The sequence below is a fragment of the Brachionichthys hirsutus genome, chromosome 17, assembly GCF_040956055.1.
Source record: "Brachionichthys hirsutus isolate HB-005 chromosome 17, CSIRO-AGI_Bhir_v1, whole genome shotgun sequence".
Taxonomy (NCBI): domain Eukaryota; kingdom Metazoa; phylum Chordata; class Actinopteri; order Lophiiformes; family Brachionichthyidae; genus Brachionichthys; species Brachionichthys hirsutus.
The window spans coordinates 7,947,603-7,962,124 of NC_090913.1; the positions used below are offsets into that span (position 1 = coordinate 7,947,603).

At 39.5% G+C, this 14,522-nt stretch overlaps 1 protein-coding gene across 1 annotated transcript in view; it reads left to right on the forward strand.

Moving 5' to 3' along the window:
- LOC137906594 (zeta-sarcoglycan-like) overlaps nucleotides 1-14,522 on the forward strand; it is a 78,719-nt gene that overhangs the window by 50,211 nt on the left and 13,986 nt on the right. The window lies entirely within an intron of this gene.

Sequence of the window (14,522 nt, forward strand, 5' to 3'; positions counted from 1 at the left end):
TAGTGCAGGGTATACACTCGGTGTATTTGCTTTTTAGTGGTTACTTGAATTCTGTAAAAAAAAAAGATAAAGCACAAAATGAACGTCTTTGACACTGATGGGATTTAATGAGGAAACACTATTTTCAAAATGGTAACTAATGGCAAGTTTTGATTCTGCTTTTATCCTTCCACAAAGAAAGCTAATTATGTTTTTTACAGTTTACCAGTAAGAGAGGAAAACAGAAAAAAGAATTATGTGTGTCACTGGGTCCTGCAAGTCAATAATTATTATTCAATGTGCTCTTCTTCAATTCAGTCTGATTTAAAGTTGCCTCTTGCCCTAACAACTCCTGAGACTGCAGGTTCCCCTATTACTGCATTATGATGGGTTTAAGCAGCTGAATGCCTCATCCTCTCTCCCGATGTGTGTCCTGGTTTTCTTTTTAGACTCGTTCAACAAACTAGTGGACTCTAAGCCTCATTCAGGTTTTATCAGGCAGCATTTTGCATATCGGGAATAAAGGGAAAGAGAGGCAGAGCAAAATAGAGTGGAAATTGAGGATATATGGTAAATATGTGTGGAATCCTCTTTATTGGAAACATATTTTAAGGAAGAAGTAACTAATTTGACAATGTTGTAAGACAATGCCGACTATTAAATGCTCTTCCAAAATATGTTTTAATAGGTTTGTATTGAAGCTCAGTCACACCACCAACAGCACGCTACACAAAACAAGTTTACTTCGCCCAATCCGCTGTAACATGAAACAGTGGTCTCCTCTGAAAAGCCTGACAATCCAATCAGCGTCACGGGTGGGATTAATGCCACTATCAAGTTGTTGTCAAGCATTAGCAAGCTCAAATAACGATAACCATGCAAAGATTGATGCAGCCTTTATATCAATCCATGGATTGTTTTCACTTTGCGTCAGCCTCAGTGGCGACCAACTCATTCTGATCTGAGTTGGTCAGACACTGTCGTTTTGTGTGGATCAATCACATTTGGCTTCACAAAGGAAACTCACGTCTCCTGGGAAAAATTGGAAGTAGCTTTAGCCTCTGCTCATTTCTGACCCACATCTTTTCACAGATTTACATTTCGTTCCTTTGTGGAGTGATTTTAAACAAATGTGATGCTAGGAAAACTCAAAATGCATCTGATTTGTATGAATCAACCTGGTGATGACAAACAAGACTACCAATGCCTAACAGCATGTGCAGCATGTCAACATAACATTTCTGCAGCTTCAGGGTAAATCAGGATTGCTGCATCCCCCTGAACAAGTGCTAGCATGTGCCTTTCCTGAAGTAGGTGCATGTACATTCAACCCTTAGAAATATCAGTGAGAATCTGTCATGTCTTCACATCTCCATGTTTATTTGATAACCGAACGTTTTGTCTCCCACAACAACTTTTAGTGTGGAGGCTACAATGGAAATCATGGCTTTAAGACGTTTTTAATTCAATTAGGGTATCTAAAAAGCTGGATGTAATCTTTTTTTAAGCATAGCTCAGTGTAAATCACTCATGGATTTAAACACAAAACAAAAGGATGCAATATAAGTGGCAACACTTACCAACCCAAATGCATCATCATTAATGCAGTCAAATGAGCACATCACAATGATACAGACCACAACAAACACGTCTGTCCTACAAAGATACAAAGCTCTATCGTCGCATTTGTCACAGTGAAGAAACTGCTCTTCGTGTTTTCTTTCACCCAGTGTAAGCAAAAACAAATAAACACCTCAATATCTCTGAAAACTGCTGTTGTTGCATAATAGCACTTTATCGGCTTGAAACGAATATACAGCACTTTTGAATGGTGTTGAAAGGTGGCGAAAAACAGCAGATACTGCACTTTATCTTTGTCAGGCAGACTTGCATGAATTTCATTGGTATCACGATTGCATCACTTCCTGTGCAGTGGATGAAAACCATACAAAAATAACACTGAAGAAAGATAAATATTTCCTCCTCTCCATTTTCAGTCATTAGACATTCAATGGTAGGGAAAGATTCAACTCCAAAAGGGCATAGCATCATCATCATCATCATCATTTTATTTTTCAGGTTTTAATTGAGGTTATTTAAGAGAGGTAGATATTCACACTAGCTGAAGAGGTTAAAAAAAAGTATATATTATACTATTTTCCTAATTTGCAGGAATTGTCTTTCAACTAGGATTTTCTTTATTTCTTGATATAGTCTCCATTCTCTAACAACTTTCTTGTTAACATACGCAAATTTGTCTTTCTCATTTACAAGTCCTCCGAGACCTTCCCACATTCCTTCTGGCCATATTTCCCCTCTTTCTTCTGTCTCATTATGAAAGGTAGAGGGTTACACGTTGAAGGTAAATGGTAAGTGTAATGAGCGGATTGAGGTCTGTTGAAGGCTAATGGTATTTCTCTCAGTTTATCAGTGAGAGAGAGGAAAGGGGAGTGGAGGGAAACAAGGAAATATGGATCATACCCACTTTTGATATGGCAAAGGATAGGATCAGAAGTCCTTTTCATGAAAGATAATCTGCACACACTCTTTTGAGTGTGATTCACTGCAACAGAGACTACTCCGGTTATTACTCCACCATATGTACAGGGAGTATTGCCGTGCATGATGGGGCATGCGACACCTTCTCTGTCCTGCCCTTGTTGGTTCTCAATGTGCCAGTCTGCTATGAAACGTTATGCATATTACAGCTAAAATATGGCACTCCAGTAAATCTTATTTGGGTCAAGTAGGTCATGAAACGCAAGCTCATTTAACAGCCCCAGCAACATCAGCTGTTAGCAGCTGATCTTAAGCCACCATCACATCAGCTGATGGCTCAGCTAATTCCCCGGCTTCCCGATTGGCAAATTGCATTTAGGGCACCTTATCTAAGCTACTTTAGCCTGCCTGCCCATGCCTCTTCCTCTCCAAGCAGCATTGCAACCCACCTTCCACCCCAGCTTCTTCTTTTCAAGGTCTGTCGGACTTAATTAATGTAAATTCCGTTGCCTCTTGGAGGTTTCAGCCGCTGTTCGCCCGTCTTAAATATAGACACATGTAAGAGTCTTGTGTTAGGCTTTACAGGAATGCTTGATACCTGGAAATCCCAGAACCTGAGACCTAGACTCCAAAATGTATTTAGCCCAAAGTAGAATATAAGACAGCCCAAAGGAGAATATAGGTAATGCAGAACCAGATTGTTATATTTAATCAACACTGTCTGATAAAGTTGGTATAAATACGTAGAGAGAGAGGAAGAGGGCAAGACCCACTTCATATAGTTCTGTAACAAATCTCATAAAACAGCAGCCTTTTGAGGGTAGTATTTGATTTATTGGAGTATGTGCTCCGATAAAGATTTAAGTCTAGCAATGCCCCTGTGCATCTGATTATGTACAAAACAAAATGTCACAGTTTGGACATGAATTTAGATTTAATTAATATATTTGGTGTGTAAAGTTTTAGCTGTTGTTGTTTTTTTGATAATGCACAAACTCACAATCCTCACACTAATGCCAGCCAAAATGCATGACAAAGTTCAAACAATGCAAATCCCGTTCAGTCACTACTTTCCGGCCTTGCTCACGGTGCACATTTCACCCTTCTTAATATCTTATCGTCTTATCCCTCATAACGAGACAATCATTTATCTTGGTAAAATTTCAATCTAACCGTAACCCTTGTTCAGTACACAAGTAGACTGAAGCATTAACATAAAATATGTGCTTTGTTTTAACTATTTATCCACTTTATCAGACATCTTGGTTTTAACTAGCTACGTGCTTGGACAAAGATAAGTTATCGTGTAATTTCACAAGACTGTTATGACAAATCCAGCTGCTTCTCAAAGTTCTGCATTTAGTTGTTCAGATGTAAGTAAGGGTACTCAACTGGATAAAAATCAAAAGTGGCGGTACCAGTGCGTAGTGACGCATTTCATGCATTTCCACAAACTGAAGTTAAATCAAATATGGCAGCATAATTTGCGTTGCCACCCGAGTGACTGAATTAACACTAACTTTAGACAGGCTTGATGTTATGTGCCGATTCAATTGTATTGACCAGAGTAGGAAGCAGTGAAAGTGTCTATCACTTTTGCTTACAGTTCTTCTGCAGTCTCGGATAGCAGATGTGACTGCGGGTAAACAGCCATGAATCCACAACACAGAGCTAAAACTGGGTCATATCACAGAAATAAAATGCTTTCCAGAGAGAAGCACGACAGCAATGCTGTGCAATGTCTTTTCAAAGTATCTGCTGTGATCGCCACAATGCTTTCCCACATCAAAGTGTACAAAGAAGCCAAGAGGCAAACAGAAAACAGTCACTTGAGCAGCACAGTTCAACGTCTACATATATATTCACGACAGCGAGTGACTACATAACACCTGAAAGGAAACAGGATTTGACAACACATAGGCAGCCATCAATAACTACAACAGGCAAAATATGAAAAGTATCTGTAGAAGAGTTTATTGTTTGTGTTTGTGAAGCACATGATGCTGCAACTTTCTTGTTTATTCACTTGGAGGTGTAGCTTGTACAGTTTTCTGAAGCACTGACTCCAGCAATTCATTGCGATAACAAAACCGCTTTTCATTATCAGCACCACAACAGTCTGAATGCAGCATTAGTCGAAAGCATACTGGTTCATGTTTGGGTGAGATGACTCGGAATTTGCATTGGGTTGGTTATTTTATCGTTACATGGCGATTCATCATCATCTTCATCATTGATGACTACAGACGAGTTGCCTCAAGATGAGCAGTCTTCCTTATCCAGTAATTGGAGATTGTATCTCTGATACTTTGCCTCAGTGTAATCATCACTGTTTGGACTGAATGTTCTGACAAGGAATGTCTATTGATTAATGTCGTGACTAAAAGAGACCATCAGCATTAATAACTATCACTGTACGGAGACACAAACACTTTCAACATGCTCTGTTTTCTTTGTTTTAGAACTTTATGCCCCTGTATTCATAAAGTGTCTATCTTTTTACCCAGCAACTTTTAAAAAGAAGACATCCATGCTTCATAAAACAGTTTTCCTGCCGAGATCATCTAATACTGATCTTATTATGTTATCACTGAAGGTTCAGTCATGGATATTTTGTTTGGCTCGGCTCAACCAGTGTGTTACTTGCATGTCCTATCGAGAGTGCTTTTGGATAAGACTAGCAGACATGTGCAGTATTGAGCATCTAACAAATAAGAAAATCAGAGGCCATTCAAGGATCCTTTGACATGGGATTTTGCCACAGATCGATGGAGACTCTTTTGAAAGCAAGCCTCCCTTTTTGTCCAGTTTTGGGTGAGCATTTGGGGTTCAGTCTCTTGATCAAGAGCACTTCAACATTGATGCAGACTCTGGGGTTTTGAGCCAACAACCTTGGATGAATAGATAACTATTTACCATCTGAGCCAAGGAGCCATAATCATGTGTTTCCCTGTAGCATACTGTAACAGCTCATATAGGATCCGCGCAATGATAATTAAATAATGATAATGCTAATCTGATGAAATTACAAGGATTATAAAATAAATAAACAAGAACTGCCTCAAATAGACAAATGAAATGGTCCAAGTAAAATGAGAGGAAACAATCTTGTCTTGAGTGACCGCAGATGGGTATGTGGTGCTGACGGGGCAATAACACAATCGCAAATTAAAGACACACAAAAGGTAGCAGATGGCAGGATCAAATTAAATGGGACAGGATAGTCAGCAGTCACCTTGGCCACAACATGGGTAATCTATTACAATCCATCAGCTGACCCAGGTCTGCACCTGCATGCTTCATAGGCACAGCACTACTACACCAAAAGAACTGCAAGGAAAAAGAACTGCTTAAACTGGAACATAAATCAATCCCTAACAACAGCAACAAAAAAGTTTGAGGAGTCCCGCACAGCAACATTGAGCTGATGGAGGTGGACATCCGGTTGTATTGGGTCACTAACTTCATCTGATGCTTGGCTCCAGAGCAAAGAGAAAAAACCTGCTGCACAATCAATATCTGTCTGTTCTGTCCACTCTTTCATCCCCTTATCTTTCCGGGCCTTTTTCTTGTCTATCCAAGTTTTGGAGTTATGCAAAGACTCCTCAGAGAGCGTTAGACTTGATACAGGCAGAAGGGATTGGAAAGGGCTTTGTGCTCTATTGTCTTTACCCCCATCTGTTTCTTTGTATCTATCAATTCTTCCAGCTCGGAAAGAATGTAGTAAATAGAGTGCATCGGAAAGTTTTTTTCCCCATCCAGAAGATATTTTGCAAAGTTGGGCATATTGGACCCGTTTATGACTGTGATTTTCGTTGAGTGAAGTTGTGATTTTTTTAAATATAAAGCCCCAATTACAGTGGTACCTCAGCTTACGAATTTAATCCGTTCCGGGACTAGCTTCGTAACGTGAAAACTTCGTAAGTAGAGACGCATTTTGAATGTAAATGCACTAATCCGTTCCGAGCCCCGCAAAAGTATTGTAACGGTTCATGTTTTAGGAGTGTTCATTATTCCTACGCTGCAGAGAGTCCGCAAAGGCATCCAGGGAGGAGGGGCGGTGTGTGTGTGTGGGTGCCGCGAGGAGGAGGAGGAGAACGGGAGAGCTGCGTAGCTCCCGTAGCTCTCCCGTTCTCCTCCTCCTCGCGGCACCCACACACACAGAGAGTTACCCGTCGTGTGCTTATTCCAGCGTCCGACGGACGCTACATTATGATATTTTTTTTAAATATTAATCTACCGGTTAGCTGTTACTTTTTGTCCTCTTTGTTTACTGGTCCTTTGCGGTGTTTTCTGCCTCGCGTTTCTTGAAAAACTGATCCAATGACGTCTGCTTTTGCCGGCTTTTGACAATCCGTCAGAAATGTGCGAGGCAGACGTCATCATAATGAGCAATAGCCCGACTTGTCAACACTTTTTCCGGGTGACACGAGGGGGACACGAATAGCGTGCTGGGATACACACATACGCAACGGGTTGCCAGGCAGATTTTAGGCGATAGCCAATGGCAGAGCAGCTACGAGCAGCTATTTTTGACTTCGTAGCCTGAAACGCCTCCGTAACGAGAGGCAATATTTTCCCATTCAGAAACTTCGTAACCTGAAAATTTCGGATGTAGGGACATTCGTAAGTAGAAGTACCACTGTATAAGTAAATGGCAAACTCTGGATCTTTGTTATTTTTTGGTATCCAGATGGGTATCTGGATCACTATCAAAATTTAATTAGATCTAAGTTAGACCAAGTTATTAGACTAAGTTAGTTAGTTAGGTTTTTTTTTTTTCATCAAGATCCATCCAGTAGTTTTTTTCCGTAATCCTGCTAACAGACGTACAAACAAATGCTGTCATAACCATAACTTCCTTGGTGTGGATAAAAATTAAGTATTACTTTTAGAGGATGTGTTCAGGGGCCTCAGTCATCAAAATATTTCTGATTTATACTTGAAGTTATGGCTAAAATAATTTCTGACAGTGTTTTTTGGATTAATTAATTAAACATGACAAGACATTAGCTTCAAAAAAGCTACATTTTATTGAATTATGATACCCTGAATCACAAGGTTGCACCGTATTGAAGAAGAGGATGTGATAGAAGGAAATACTGATTGTTCATACATGAAGAAAGACTGACTGGTTGGCAGTCAACCCACGCCATTTTGGGATCCAACAGTATTTGTTTATTTTTTAGACAGACACTGCAATTCAATGCAGGATTAGCACACTTCAGAAAGGGATGCATTATGACCAGAGACAGAATGAATACATTTTTAGCCTTTTGTCATTAGCTCTCAAATATAACTTCACTTTTCCAGCAGTTTGGAAATAATGCACACACTTCTTGGTCTGGTGCATGCATAAATTGACACATTATAGTCTGTACTATACCTTTACTGCTGCATCCGACGACTTACTACTACCATTTCCTCCACTCGGCTTCTTTCCTCTGCTGCTTTCTGTCACTGTTCACAACATAATTATATTTTATAAGCTGCCCAACCATGTGGAGACATTGCTTTTTCACCATGGAATAAAAATCCATACTACAACCATAGCCCTGATGGTCAGGCCAGCAGTCTATGTGGCATCATTTTGCCAAACAAATGAACCCGTTTATCATTTGACTGACTTTGTCACCACTCTCGCTTCTTCAGTTTGTTTAAAAACCTACACAACCTCCTGAGTCTGTCTCATTCAGAAAATGTTCAGGATGCTGTCGTTTACAGAGACTAGTTATGGATTTTGTATGAATCCAAGCAAGACCAACATTTCACGTAGATTCGTAGAATGTGTAAATGAAATTCTGGGAGCCACATCGGGTTAATTTATTCAATTTACTTTTTTGATACTTGATAAAATCCAAAGATTTTGATTTGTATTTTATTAAATATGCACAGTAGCGTTGTTAACCTGGGCCACGACCGATCGGGTATGACTTTCTTATTTGCGTTGAAAGTCAACGTAAATCTCCTGGCATGTTCAATTTGGCACATTTTTACGCCGGATGCCATTCCTGATGCAACCGTCTGCATTTATCCGGGCTTGGGACCCGCTCAAGGGAGAAACTGGCTACAGTAGCTCCTGCTAACTGCACTACCCGTGCTACCCATAAGGCTGCATTAGGTGGGAATCACTTAGTCTTAATCTCAAATGGTTCTTCCTCAAGTTCATAACTGACAAAGTCTCCTCTCACAAATATGAGTCAAACAAGCTTAATATTTTCTTCACAAACGGTGTGCCTGTCTGGAAACTTGCCCTTATCCAGCTGCCGGTCAAAAGATACAAGAGAGAGCTGCAGGTGTTGCTGCATCATTGACTGTCACACTGAAGCTCCATCAGCTTCAGCTGCAGGTGATGCAGAGCCTCATCAGGGTCCACAGTGAAGGGAGAGGAGAAAAGCATGTCCTTTTTGATGACTGCAAAGATCTCTGCCTGCTGGGCCACCTCACATCATTGTGATATATATTACATATCCATGTATTCTTGTTCCTTGAATTTTCCTCCACGGTTGCTCTCACATAGCTTGTCAAATGTGGTAGCGTGTACATATATTAACAGTCTTAGTATTAATAACGGACAGTTATTTCCGCTGTCAGCGAAAAAATATTGTGATTTCCACACTTCCTGGAAGCGCCGGCCTTCATTGTCAACTTTCCTTTTTCAGCTGACAGCTGAAGGGTCAGAGCAAATTTCATTCGCACAGTTCATTGTCAGCTGCGAACACCTGCAGAGCTCTCTGCAGTGACATCCCCTCCCAAGCAAGAGTAGCGGCAGCACACAGCACGGGCTGGGATTGGTCCGTCTTTCAGTGTTCTTCTTTTTGAAGATTTATAAATGACAGGCATCTGTGACACGACCCTGCCTCCATGAGTTGAGAAGAGGAACTGCATACTCAATTAGTGTGTCTTATGGCGGGCCAAAGTAGCACATTTTTGGACAAAACAATCGGGTCATATAAAATCTGACGTTGGACCATGATTTGCCGGTGGGCCACTATTTGGACTTGTCTGCTCTAGATGAAGGCACTGCAACAGCTTTGGGTGAACTGCTTTATTCATTAATCCTTATCCTTGTGGAAAGCCTTGTGGTGTTTCACAAGAATAATGTATATTAAAAATAACTATTAAAAATGCCCCCTCAGAGTAACGCTGCATATGAAGATTTTTACTTCACCCTTGTGTTTGGTAATTGATATGCCTTTGCCAGCGGTCTCTTCACACATGGAGTTCAAACCAAATCAGAGCTGAATTTAATCTGTGCCCTTATCGCCATAGTATGTTTCTATTCAAATTAACCCCCTATGGTGAGATTAACCCCTCGAAGGAGCTTCGGTGTAATTGGTCTGTCCTTTCACTTTGTTTGGTCTTTCTCATCGAAAGTCTCAGGATGGCTGCTGATTTTGTGGGCTTGCACTAGTTGAGATTGAGAAAATGTTTGAAGGAAAATTCAGATTCAGAAAATTTGAAGGAACATGCGTACATTCCAAGCGAGATCACATTAGCCTATGAGAGACATCCTGTAGCAGTTGATGGTGCTGCCACGCAACAGTAGTCTTAATGAAACCCTGTGGGATGTGATACCCCATTATTCTAGGTTTTGAAAATCAGTTGGGATTTTAAAACTCCAGTTGAGTGAGCCAGCCATTAGTGGGCAGGTAATGAATTAATTAGTTGCATTCAGCTAATGCATCAGCCGTGTTGTACTTTAGATTTGTAGATGGATTGTTCTGTTTAACGACTCTTAATGAGGAAAAAGTTAACTGATTCACTTCAGGTTGTAAAGTTTACTGGTAATTTATACAAAATGGAAATGGGAAGGTTGCTCATGGGTTGTTATCATAGTGGTGGATTAGAAATGAACTGGGTTACCTCAAGGAAAAAGTAATCATGACTAAGGTTGTAAAATAGCATCCACGATGATATGAAGAATGGGTCTGTGTCCATAAGAGAGATCCACCGTTCATCTCTCCATCCCAAACAAGAATAACACATATTTTTTAGAAAGGAATCAGGTTAATTCCATTTTACAGTATTTTCTTCCTAACATTAAAAAAATACATTAAAAATATTCCAAGAACCAAAAGTTGTTTTACAGGTTTTTAAATGGCAAGAATGCAAACGGGACTGGCTGTGGTGCCTAAGGGTTCTCCCAGTTTAACCGAATTATACATTGTAAAATTGTATGAGTCCTTAAAGTGGGTATTGGATAAATAATTCACACTGTGCGCTCCATTTCTCTCTACCCAGGATGTCCAATGTGTACATTTCAGTCAACTCTGAACAAGTTTCAACACAACACAAGTTAAAGTTGATGTCCTAAAATACCTGAAATTATTTAATCTTATTGTTTTGTGAAAAATATAAACATTTGTGATGGTGCATGAAACATTTCAGTTTAGATAAACTACAAACTAGCAGTTACAGACAAAAATATATTTGATTTGGGGTCGGGGGTTCAACAAACAGATTACAGTGTGTTATACCTTCACATTAAAGAAGTACTTCACATTTGAAGTTACAATTCTCAAATGCCTAGTAGAAACTGCAATGTGATCTGAATTAGACCCACTTCCCACATGATTTCTGGAGGAATCTCCGAGCGCAGGTGTTTTAACCAGGTTATCCTATGAGCAGCCTGTTGGAGGGGCATGGCGTGGGCTGGCAAAGAACCCCACCTAATTAGCTGTAAAACAAAAATTAAGAATAAAAACCTCAGAGACTAAGTCTGCCCTGAGCTGTTTTATGATTAAAAAGTTGGGGTTTGTGTCAAACTAATTGGAAATCATTAACATTGAGAAGGAGCCACGATCTCGTTGGGCTGTACCTCGGGGAAACGCTCGCCACACTAGAGTTCCCATTAATAAAGAATAGCAGTTCACCAGCATGATGGCTTTTAAATGATGCCTGTTCTTTCTATGTTTAGCCAATTTGAAATGAGAGACAGAGAGAGAGAGAGATTAAGGATTAAACATGGAATGTTGATTTAGTTCATAGGTGATAAAGTATATGCATCCAGCACATGATTTTAAACAATTGTAGACTTGTTCTTTATTTAACCAAAAACCACAATTTTCCGTGACCTCAAGTAATGAGGTCAGCTGGTGACTTCTCGATAATTGACAAAACTGTTCAGTTTTCTTTCAATAGTTGAGAAAGCTTTAATACACCATGACAGTAAACTGTGCATTGTTGTTCTGTCTTTGTTTTTTGATTGCTGTTTATCCTCTTTTAAGGTATTGCTTATCAGGTGCTGTTTATCATTGGGTACTGTTGTGCACATATGTAAACACAACAACACCCAGTAAATATTCAACAGCCTCGCCATATTGCCACATGCATCTGTTCCTTGTTTCAATATGTGGTTGTGTGTGGCTGTGTGGGTGGGTTGCAAAAAAGGACTGCTGTTAATGCCAGATTTTGCGACTGAGCCAAGTGTTCCACTGTGGTTAAAGACTATTAAAAATGGCTGGAGGCTGTTTTGGCTGGAAAGGGAACTCACAGCAGATAAGTACAAAGCTTATCAAACAACCTGTATGTATGTGTGCACGTGCTCCCAAGAAAATAAGCAGTATAGTGTTGTGTTCAGGAGAAAACCCAACTTCATGGTGCAAATTTAGATTGGTAAAATAAAAGGAAGCATACCATTTCGGGGATGATCACTCTGGTACGCATTCTAAGATGATGTCACAGGAAATGTATGTATTATTGGGTGTTGCTAAAATTAACATTGATCTTATCACCTATTTGGTTTTGAATATTACCTTTAATTTGAAGAAGAGAAAAAAGCATACGACAAAACCAAATTACATACAATACTTGCTATGTTTCATTTCAATTATGACTTTTAGTTCACAATTTGTGAAAAAGGTCATTTCAGTATTTATGCATAAACACATTCCACTGTTTCTTCAATTAACTGATCTATACCAGTCAGTTATTAAATGATGATGGCAGATGTCCTCATCAGAAAAATCAGGTCATCACCTTCTGATGATTTGGTTGTAGGACAAGATCAGTTTCCCTTGGCCAGAAGAGGACGAAGCCTATAAAATGCATGGACTGCGTTATATTGAGTTGTTTTGTTTGTATCGATCTCACTGTTTGCTTTCCATACATTTTAACTCAAGCATTATTCATAGATATCATGACAGCTATTATTTTAGATTATTTTCTGCCAAAAACAAGTCAATGAACAATGGATGGAATGGCAATTTGCAGAGGAGTGAAAATAGTCCTTCACCACACTGATTAAATTATCAGCTTTGTGCCACATTGGAGGCACAAAGGCATGAAATTGCCTCACATTTTTTTCTCTGTGGCACTCCACCATTAGCTATTTCCTCAGCTACATTTCACAGTGAGGAGGACAGCAAAGTCCTTTTGGACAAACTCAAGGATTCGTCAAGCAGAATGTTGTGCCGAAATGAACAGATGTACGGGACGCTGAGCACCATGAAAAGACTGCTGCAAAAGCACGGCAACTCCCACCTACACATAAATAGTGCACACTAACACACACGTGTTTCGGATGTAATTCAAATATAAAAACACCCAGAGTTGCCGAAGTACAACATTTATTCTTCAGTGGACATAACTTCCTCTTAAGCATTCATCACAAACACACACACACACCTTACTACAAACACGAACCTCTAATGTACCTCAACTCCCTCGTGTCCCACCTGAATAACTGAAGTTAGTTTTAAAAAAAAAAGAAACTGCGGGATTCTTGGAGCAATTCAGACCCGCATTACGCTCAATCATCCAAAGACTGCAAAAGTCAAGAGCCTTAGAAAGGCAACATTTCTGCATTCAGTCCTGCATAAAACCCAAGAGCTGCCAGGTTTCATATCTTCAATCTTGTTTCAATGCAGCAGTCAGTACAAGTTTTTGAAACTTAAAAAGTTTTGAATGGAAGTGCCGAGGCAGAGGATGGAACATGAAAAGGTTAAAGGTTTTTACCCCAAATGGCAAGGTGGCAATAAGGTGATGTGGCTTTCATTGCAACTGACGATGAAAAGGGCAGGATGAATGCCAGCCAAGACTTCTGGGAAATAAATCACACTAAAAAAGATGCAATTTGAATATTTTCAGCAACATAAAACATTTTCTGTTTCTTTTTTTCCCCCAACCTTCAGCAGTTCTAAACCTTTTGGATAAATCTCTTCCATATATCACTGCAGCCATACCAGAATAAAAATGTGTCCCTACCAGTTTATGCAACTTGCATCCTTTGTATTACTTGAGACAAATGTTATGCAATTTTTTTAAAGATAAAGTTTATCTCAACAATCATACTGCATTCTGCTCATCACAGTGATTCCTTGTCTCTGACCACATACTTTTACATTTTGGAAAGCCTGCCGTAACTCTGAGTTGTCGTTAAGTGAGGACCAGCCGTTTGTATATATCTTTCTCTATACTAACACAATTTAAAGTTACATTTTTAACTCGTATGGGGAACAAGATTTGGTGTAGGAACACCCAAGCACACCAACTCCCATGCTTGGCGTCATCAAACTCTTCATGTCTGCTTTGTACAGCGCGTTAAGGTGCTGCTGCTGGTGGGGCTAAGAAACCTATAAGAATGAGTAGTTTTCCTCCTCCATCATCCACCTGTGTCACACACTTTCAACAGCAAAGGCAAAGTGTGCAATTATTCTGTTTTGCTGCTGATGCTGATAGTGACTGGCAAGATTTAAGTAGACCTAAAAAACAAAATACTTAAATATTTCAGTCTACAAATTGTACTCAGATGCTCTGTCTATATGGTGCTGTAACGCCATGGTGTCCATCAAGGCTCAGATAGTATTTAATCTTCATGGAAATAAGGAATACAATGAGTGAATCATTGCTAGTTGCACCATAAAAATCCATATTTATCTTGAAATTTGAAGATTATTATTATTTAGATTAATTATTGCTCATTCAAAAAGGGTAAAAAAAAAGAAAAGGTCCTGCTCTGTTTCACTGCCTTTGTTTTTATTATCTTAGAGCATCCCCTATCCTTCTTCCTCCAATTCTTTTTTTCCCTGAAAATCAATTAA